Source organism: Branchiostoma floridae, chromosome 7 (assembly GCF_000003815.2).
Source record: "Branchiostoma floridae strain S238N-H82 chromosome 7, Bfl_VNyyK, whole genome shotgun sequence".
Classification (NCBI taxonomy): Eukaryota; Metazoa; Chordata; class Leptocardii; order Amphioxiformes; family Branchiostomatidae; genus Branchiostoma; species Branchiostoma floridae.
This window is the reverse complement of record NC_049985.1, coordinates 6142783-6153107: the sequence shown is the minus strand read 5'-3', so window position 1 is coordinate 6153107 and position 10325 is coordinate 6142783. Positions and strand designations below refer to the sequence as shown.

The following is a 10325-nucleotide window of genomic DNA, read 5'->3' as shown; positions in this document are numbered from 1 at the left end:
CCGGATCAGAATCCAGCGATTGTTCCCTTGACTTGTTTTTCCAGGAAAGTTGTCTGTGCGAACCTTCTCGCGATCGCTTCAGGATGATGTCTGATTGGTCAGGTCTTCTGTATCTTCAGCAAAATTGCGAACATCATATCTCAAGATGCTGAAGTAACGGATGGAGGCAATGGCTACGTCTTTTTTATCCCTATAACCCTTGTCCTGTTGGCTTTCTATACCACCACCACCCACCAGTGCTGGGGTTCCCAGACACCTTTGAAACAAAGCGTACCAGTTCGATATTGTTTTTTTTTTGTTACTTTACTTTACAATAACCCCATGAAGGTATATACCATTGTAAACCTAATAATGTGTACTTTCATGAAACGTTGCATATATCTACAATTCTATCAGTCATAAGGGTTTACAGTGGCGATAAAACACACTTTTCCATTAAACTTTTGTATCCTACATTCATATCCTATATTCCAAGTGTCAATTTCTTGAGTAAAATCTATCAAAAGACTTCTGACAACATTTCCAGAGTGTAAAAAATCGTTTCTTTTCTATAGAATTCGTTGAGCGGTCTGTCAAATTAAAGGTCGCAGAGAGAGCGCGGCGAGAGCGCCGTCCTTGTGGAAAAGGGGTATTAGCAAATATCTCTTAACACGGTGCAGACATTTCTACTTATTGCTACACACATGCACAGACACACGCGCACATATGCACACACACACACACACTCATGTACACATAAACACACACACACATACATATAAACGCGCGCGCACATACACATGCACACACCACAACGCACATACATACACTCACTCACACTAACAGACACACACACACACTCACTAACACACACACTCACACTAACACGCGCGCACACACACACACACACACACTCACTCACTCACTAACACACACACTCACACTAACACACACCACACACGCAGATACCTGTTAATTCCAGATTCATGTTAGTATGCTGATCACGGGCAGTAGCAATTTTTGTATTTCTTGAAAAGGGACAGTTTTGATCATTTTTGATGCAGTCTTCTTAACACTCAAGGTCAGGCCCAGCGGTGTACTGGCGTACGTGCCAGTCTCCAATTATGCCGCGTTTCAGGGCATGACAGGGGCACAGCGGCCGGCCCAACGGCTTTGTATAAGGGAACATTCTGTCAATTAAACACAATCTCCGTCTGGCGTTTCTTCGGGCTACCTAACACCACATCGCCCCAGATGTATAACCGAGGACGTTGGTAATTTTGCATAATTCCTGAAAAATGTGACCTCAAAAAGGGAGTACATTTACCACACTGCCCCCCCCCCAACACAGACACAGAAACACGCACACACACACACACACACACACACACACACACACACAAACACACACACACACACACACACACACAAACACACACACAGAAACACAGAGACACACACACACATAAACACACACACACACATAAACACACACACACAGACACACACACACACACACACACACAAACAAACACACACACACACACAAATACATGACTATTGCCAACGGGATATCATTAGATAATGAGATTTAACTTTCTCCTCCAACATACAATTGAGATGACTTCGCGTTGCCCAAAGTGTAAAACTAGCGAAAGGCACGGCGCTAAGTACTCTCCAAGCTTCAGCTGTTTTTGGTGTGTTTTAGTCGTTTTTGTCGGACCAGCGGCCAAGACAAAAGGTAAAAATAGAAAGTCTGGCAAAGACGACTAAACACGACAGCAACCGGAGCTGAACATCTACTTGGAAATTAAGTGCTGACAATCTATGGTAATATTTGATGATAAATATGCCTAAAGGGGGAATGTCACAGCACCACAACAAAGCCTTTTTCAGTCTCTCTGAATTCGAAGTGGTAATGAATTCCCCCTTCTGATGCACAACGCATCAAGTCAGGTTTTCTCGAGTGGCCCTGACAAATGCTTCTTGAGGTAAAGTCAGAATACTTGAAGCCATCCTGGCTTTAAGAGTTGCTTTGAACTGTTGATGAGGTGTGTGGCCTTACTTTGTTCCTTATCACGTTCCCCTCATCTGTTGTTTAAGTTGCACGAAGCGTTCCATCGTTCCTAAGCCAGGATTAACAACTACTACGTCTTCTACGTGATTCTTGGCTCAGAAGAAGACTTAAAGTCTTACATGATTACCTTGGCCTTACGAACACACAACACGTGAAGATAGAAAAGATCCAACGACGGGCAACTAGGATTATCCTAGGACATACCCTCTCAAATGAGCAGTCTTGCAAAGCACTGAAGTTCTATGAGAGGAGGGAAGACCTGTGCCTGAAGTTTGGAAAGAAGCTGGCCAAGTCAAACCTGTACCACACTTGGCTACCATGCATAATTTAAGAGGTGAAGTCGCGGGGAGGGAAACAAGACAAAAAACAAAATCGACATCATGTCAGCACGTACAAAACGATATGCCCAAAGTCCATTACCGTACATTGTCAAGCTCTTGAACAGCAGTAAATAACTTTTATTTAACATTGATGTGCAATGATTATTGTATTTCATCATGTTGTAAATTGGCAACAAATGTAACGTTATATAAGTTGATTGATATATTTTTTACTTGTAGTGTTTGTGATGTTTGTGAAAACTTTGTAACTGTGAATCTCACAATTCAGCCTTTTGGCTGCCAGGAGTTTTCAATCAATAAAACCAGTCTATAAACCAGTCTATGATCTATATCGATCTACAGGTAACACCCATGAGGCAAGTCAAGCGTCAGAGGCGCCATCGCTGAAGGCAGGTAAAGTGCCAAGTTCCTGAATCCGAATTCATTCCCGGACACGAAGGTATTATATGATCCTCCAAGCTAACACGACGTCAAATATCTTATTGTGTACAGACCATCTTGTTTGAGAACATACAAGACCCCATACGCTAAGCCATCTCTTGATACGCCCCACTGTTTTACCCACGACTTGCAAAACAACAATGGACACTCTTTTTGGATTGCCACCCTCCCACCCCCATTTATCCTTTCCTTTTCCGAAATGTTCCTTACTGTTAGAATAGCTATCAACATGTCCTACCAACTCCCCAACTCTGCCAAGCTCTAGATCATGAATTGTTGGAAGAAGAAATGAATAAAGAACAAAGAACTTTATTGTATGAAAATGTTTTTAAAAAACAACTACAAAATGCTGTTCATATTCTTCTCTTTGGAAATTACAGTATCAACTTGTTCGTTGTTGCAGCTGCAGTGGTTTAGACTGTATCTAGATGGAGAGGCACTTAGACAGAAGGAGTGCGGCCGGGGGATCACCCTCGCCGAACGTGGATCAGCGATGTCAAGGATTGGTCAGGAAGGACGGCGGTTTAGCTGACCAGACTGGCCGACGACCGTCAGAAGTGGAGAACCTCTGTGGACGGACAGACTGCCCCTACAGCTACCTAGCTATACGACTGAGTGAGTGTGATATTCGTTGTTTCAATTGGTTGTGTTATGTCCTCCGGTTGAAATGTGTATTTTTTGCAGCTGATTCCAAGTTTTGTGACGAGTCCTGTGCCGAATATTGTCATGCAGGACTGTACATTATAGTAGGACCTGTAGTAGGCATCCTTCCATATTGGCATATGATGGTAAAGCGATAAAAAAAAGATTATAACACCTCGATTCGCTTTGAGCGGATCCGTCTTTGTTATCAGTGTAGGACTTTTGAGAAAATACATGTCTTTTAAATGTTTATGGAAAGAAATAAGATAATCTTAGACGTATTTGTGTTATGTGATAAGGAAAATGGGCACACCTGGTCATTTTTTAAAGTTATTTCAGCAGAGTTTTACCAAATGATCCTCTGCATCTCTCAGCGTCATTCCCGGTCCCCTGCATGACAGTGACCTGAGGGACGAAACAACGTCTCAGCACCATGATGTCTCAAGAAACTCGATACTAGAAGACAATTTGACTATTTGCCGTCGCAGCTTTTATAATGCTAGGATAGGTAAACACATAAAAGATTGATTTGTTATTAGAACAGGTGGTGACACTCATGTGTAGTCAAGTTTGTTATCCCATATTGTTCATTCCCATATTACATGATGTAGTTTACAGACGACTTTACGAAAGTCACTTTGCTTCATGTTGTGTTGATAAAGCTTTTCCCTCTTTCTCATAAAATCCCCATTTCACCCCCCTCCCATTAAGGCTTAGGTCACATTTCCAAACCGAGATCGGGAGCGAAAAGAATGACAGAATAGACATCAAAATACACAAAATGTCAAAATAAGATTCATGGGCATGATATGTGTATATTTCTAGGTATACATTTTAATTTTTCGTTTCTTAAAACATCCCGGCCGGTCCCCGTTTTGAAAATGTGACCTAAGCCTTACATAAGCTACATGCGATCCTTGTGACGCACAGTACCGGCCCATTTTGTTCTTTTTGTGCATTGTTCCGAGTGATTGACAGTTGTCGTCTGCGTGACAATTGACACAGAAGAATACTTGAACTGAAGCGACCTAAGAATTATCCACCCGATACCCATCTTAGAAGGTCCATTAGGCATGACGTTAACACAGTCTCTCCTGTCAGTCTTGCCGCACCTTGCCGCACCTTCTTTAAGTTACCAACTCCTCAGAACAGATAAAAAGGGCTGTTGTTGTCTGCAAAAGTCAGTTCAAGTGGAGAGGGAACCACCGAGCTGAACTCCAACAACAACACCCAGGCACACGAGCGCAGCATTCGCCAGAAATTTGCAAACGGTGAGCAGGCTTCATCATTTGCACTTAGCTTTTTTAGAAGATCGACGATTTAGGCGGCTTGTTTGTTGTTTGTTGTACCTCTAAGCAGAGGTTCGGTTCGGACAAGTCTTGTCAAGTTTTTAGGCGTTTTTGTCGGGCTTTCTGTTTTCTAAGCCGAAGTGTTCTGCTTTGACACATCAATTTTAGTTTATACGTTGAATTCGGTTGTTTTTTGTCTTATATATATATATTGCCCACAAGGTGTCGCCAGATAAATATGATCCGCCTATACTGAACTCTCTTAAAACTTTAGAAAAATCATATTCAATTTCATATGGACCGTGTCGTCGATTTAGTTTTTGCATTGGTTCCCGTTGTGTTTTTTGTCGTATGTGTCGCCCAAGCCTATAAGCCTTCTTAAAAAACACAGAAAATTCATTTTCAATGGACTCAGTTGTCGTTTTTTGTCAGTTAGCTCTGGAATAAATGGATAAATAATTAAAAAGATGTTGAAAGAATTTGCTTTATAATCAACCGATTTACAACAGATGTCATGTCACATAAAAAATCTGTTTACAAAATCTATTATAGGAGTACATTGCGAAGCTTGAAAATTATAGACGCAATGAAATATTGGAATAATCGGGGTTGTCGAGTCAAGTAAAAAGTTTTGTGGTCCCGTCACCCGGCGGTTCATACACAACTGTCTCAAAAGTGCGCGCGGTTTTCTGCCGTCGGAGATTCTTAGTTCGATTTACATTTATTTCTTTATCATATTTATATCACTTCGTATCTTGAAACTTAAACTCGGCTGTCATAAGATGGGACCATTGTATATAGATTTCTGGTCAAGAATTTGAGATTTATTGAATGGGGACCTGTCCAGAGTAGATGATACCTTAAAAGTAAAACCGGGCACATTCTATTCTGGAGTCAAAGTTATGACACGGCCGCTCGCAGATTGGAGACGGCTGAATTTCGCTCTTAAAGTCGATGGAAACATATTTTTTTTGTATATCGACAAAAAGTAGAATATTTGCTCTCTTTCGTACCCTCTAGATTTCCTGTTAGAATCTATAAGAGATTGAAAATGAGAGCGGAAATTGTTGACAGAAACATAAATTTCTTGACAATATTTTCGTCTGTGACCAAAACCTCAAAGTCAAATATCATACATAAGCTAAATGGAGAAAATACAAGGGAGATACGCCGCTACAACAAGTTTTTGGAAAGGGATGTCGACGCAATGGTTATGGTACAGACCAGTTTGTCTCTAACAGTAGATAAAACTACTTGTTACTCTCGACGTGTCAAGCGGCTGGTTGATACTACTGCACAGGTCAAGTTGGCCCGCCCAAAGTTGCAGGTTCCACCGCGGAACAAGTGCGGTCGCACGTAACTTTCTGTCGGCAGGCTTGTGGTCGTTCATTTCTGATTTTCAGAAGCCCAAGCTTTGACTTAGTTTTACAATACACTGTAGTTTGTAGTCGAGAGGGAACCACCGAGCTCTCTTCCTTACAGGAAAGTCCAGACACGTTCAAGACGCCAGAAATTCAAGACATTTTGAGTAGGCTTCATTTACGTTTAGCTTCTGTTTAGAAGATCAATGACTTAAGCCACTTCTACTTTCCAAGCAGAGGTTCGGCTCCGGCAAGTTTTTTGGGGGGTTTTGTGGAGCTTTTTTTCCACGCCAATGCGTCGCAGCTCTGCTTCATTGACACATCAATTTTAGTTTATGCGTTGAATTCAGTTGTTTTTTGTCTTATATGTATTGCCAACAAGGTGTCGAGGTGTCGCCGGAAAAATATGATCCGCCTATACTGAACTCACCTAAAAACTTTAGAAAAATCATATTCAATTTGATATGGACCCTGTCGTCGATTTTTATGTCAGTTGGCTCAGCACTGGAGCCAATAAATAAATGAATACATGTCAGATTTCATGTCCAATAAAATCGGTTTACAAAATCTATAGAAGTAAATTGGTAACCTTGAAAAGCATGGAATACTCCTCAACGACAAGGTTGCTTGGAATGGGATGTCGACGCCCGAGTCATGGAACGGACTACTTTTTTGTCTCTAAAAGAAAATGAAACTACGTGGAACTCGCGACGTGTCCGGCGGCTGGTTGATACGTATACTGAAAGCGGGACAGATTTGCCCGCCCAAATTTGCAGGTTCCACCGCGGAACAAGTGCGGTCGCACGTAACTTTCTGTCGGCAGGCTTGTGGTCGTTCATTTTATGAACAGATTTCCAACCTTGCCGTAGTTTGTGATCTACTTTTATCGCTGACAGCACTGAGCACTGCAAAAGAAAATGTCTAAATTGCAGTATTTTCTTTAAGCTAAGGGCACAACCCGCCGGACGTGCAAATACGTGCTGTCTACGTGCCAAAACGCGGGCAATCTTTTGGGATCAGTAAGTAGTAAATACCGCCTCCGTGCGAACTCGTAGGGAACCCGACGGGTTTTGGAGCATGCAGACACGCCGTAGAACTTTACGTGCAGGTAAAACTTTGTGTGCCTTCGGGCTGCGAATTCGCCCTACGTACGTGACAGTACGGGTGACGCGTCTGTCCTGTACAGCTTGAACGTTTTCAAAAATACGTGGCGGACGTGACCTCCCCAAAAACGTACGGACAAATTACACGTACGGCGGGTTGTGCCTTTGTTCCCAGCTACGATCCTGCCTGTATTTATCTTATTGTAATAGTGATTCTAAACTATGAATCAAAACAGGTGGTCACGCCTGGTGAAAAAACGCTCGCAGACCCCATACTAGCATGTCTTTCGGAGGGTACCTGGTAAATAACTGAATGTGTAAGACGTGTCTGGGAGAACCGGTGACGTCTTCGGATCATTGTAGCTTCTTCCAAAATCCCTTTTGCTACTGTCATGTGCTCTCCTGTACAGGATAGAAAGCTACATGTACTTTAGTCAAGCAAAGGTCATTTATAATGTAGATAATGTTAGACATGGTGTCACATGTCAAATAATGGAGACAAACACGTATCATTTGCTGGACAGTACTCTGTAGCGTCCATACATGTGTCATAATAAGTTTTGTTGGAATTGTTTCAATTTTTACCGTGTAAATGCGGCAAAGTTCTGACGATCCCCAGCAGATATTTAGTCTTCGTACAGCTTGTAGTGGATAATTCTATAATTTAGCCCATAAGTCAGACGATATACATACTTAAATTAAAAGACAGGTTGAATGTCTACGCACTGCCTGCTTCATTGTGCTCTAGCTCTGACATTGGCGTGCCTCATTTAAATCTCACAGTGCCTGTATTTGGGCATAGCGCACACACTATGCTACATGTATACAATCCGTTTCTTTAGAACAGAATAGGAAGGGAAATCCAATCAAAAGGGTAGAATACACCGATCACGGTGTGAATGTAGTATGTAACTAGAAAGGCCGACATTTGCTTCAGAGCAAATACAGCATATTTCAGCCATACCCGTTCCCATGCAAAATTGAACTGTTCCAAATCACCCCTGTGCGGAAATCGAACATTCTAACAGTAACTTCTCGAAATGAACAAGGAAGGCCGACATTTACTTATGAGCAAATGCACCATTTTCCCTCCGCCCCTCTGCCGATGCAACAATGTTCTTCCACAATCACACATATCAAAAAAAATAAACATTCCAAAACGGAGATATCTGTGGTCTGGTATTAATACAGAATAACATGGAATCTGGTATAAGGGTGCCCTCGACATATGCACGGTAGAACGAAACATTTTTGGCCCCTCTGTATTGCCATGGTATTGGAACAAAATTTTGTATGGAAATGCCTGTGATATATACCTCCAGGGCCTTTGCAATTTTGGCATACATGTCTTGACAATGATGAAGTCTCTGGTCTTCTTGTATTAAAAAAATGTTGATGGCATGTTGGATAGCAAGTGGGATGAAGTTCAGAATGATTATCTCTTCTCTCTCTTACAAACACACACACATACACACAGACAGCAAACAGTAAGAATGAAAAAAAACTTTCAATCTTTACAGTTTTACTTTCACAAAATTGCAATTTTACACTTGTCTGCTCTCACAATCTGATTGACTTAATGTAAATACACTGTAATTTGAGCTTAAGTTTTTACATTGTTACAAGTTAATCTGGAAAAATAGCAAACTACATACTAGATCTTATTCGCAGAAAAATTACAATTCCGTCAAAATATATACATCTTTTCAGAATCGGTTGCGATCAATATCTACGTGTCCTTTTCTGGCTGGTTGGAATCAAGTCAGTCTGCTTCTTCCACATACAGTCAAAGACCAAGCTCTGCTTCTCTTCTGTAGAGGGGTATGGAGGACAGAAACAGGGAAGTTAGAATTTCAATGCAAAGCAGAAACATCAAACTATAGGCAGATTTGGAAACAGTACACATTTCCACAACTATTTGCAATCTGCCATCAATCTGTTGCTGCCTGGGACAAAATCTGTGTGCCTCCTCCAAATACAGCTTCTCATGGACCAATTGTTTTCTTCTCTAGAGGTCCCATCTTAACAATGCAAACAGGAGAGTGAGATTTGGCATTTCAAGGCAGACATCAATCAAATATTTGATGAAATAATTATACCATTGATTTGGAAAGTATACATATTGTTGCCAGAAGATAACAATGTGTTTGTGTTACACATAAATCTTCTCTTCGATCCCAATTCTGCACCTGTCTCTACAGTCTACACCTACTAGTACATGTACATGCAAGTCTAGCGACAAGAAAACAAGCCCTACCTGCTGTGTGTCATGAGCACAATGTTCTTACTGCTGAAAAAAAACAGAGACATGTCAATCTTTGTTTTACACATTTGTGGACACTTCAAAATGTTAATGCACAATGCTTTTGAATGATAAAGGAATATTGCAACAGAGGTATAATAAATACATATACACAACTTGTACTTGCAAATGAAAAGGTACAACTGACAGGATCAAGAAGGATTGACATGAATGAAATTAAAGCCATCATATAGAAGTCAAACCAGTGACATTTGGTATAACATCTACACAAATTCTAAAAACAAGTCCAAAGGATGAATTAATATTAACAAAAATGATTCATAAATCCACATGTCTCCCAATCACTGAGCCTCCACCAGGCTCCCTCTTGTCCTTTGGCAAGAGCCGGAGCGGGAACCTTTGTCATTCCCCATCCCCCTTGCCACCACTGAATGTGCCGTGTGGCAAGGGCCGGAAGCTGGCAACAAATATTTCATTCACAGGCATCCACCAGGCTCCCTCTTACCAGTTTTGGCAAGAGCCAGAGCGGGAACCTTTGTCATTCCCCATCCCCCTTGCCACCACTGAATATGCTGTGTGGCAAGGGCCGGAAGCTGGCGCCAAGTACTTCATTCACAGGCATCCACCAGGCTCCCTCTTACCAATGTTGGCAAGAGCCAGAGCGGGAACCTTTGTCATTCCCCATCCCCCTTGCCACCACTGAATGTGCGGTGTGGCAAGGGCCGGAAGCTGGCGCCAAGTACTTCATTCACAGGCATTCACCAGGCTCCCTCTTACCAATTTTGGCAAGAGCCAGAGCGGGAACCTTTGTCATTCCCCATCCCCCTGC

The 10325-nt window shown here is 41.9% G+C and overlaps 1 protein-coding gene and 1 long non-coding RNA gene across 3 annotated transcripts in view; both read right to left on the bottom strand.

The window, feature by feature from the left end:
- Window positions 1–10325, bottom strand: part of LOC118419593 — a 52657-nt gene that overhangs the window by 17021 nt on the left and 25311 nt on the right. The gene's annotated exons all lie outside the window — the stretch shown is intronic.
- LOC118419594 lies at window positions 8739–9954 on the bottom strand. Its single transcript, XR_004831639.1, has 2 exons — window positions 9491–9954; window positions 8739–9044 (listed from the first exon to the last, which is right to left on the bottom strand). It is a non-coding gene; the product is annotated as an uncharacterized LOC118419594 (long non-coding RNA).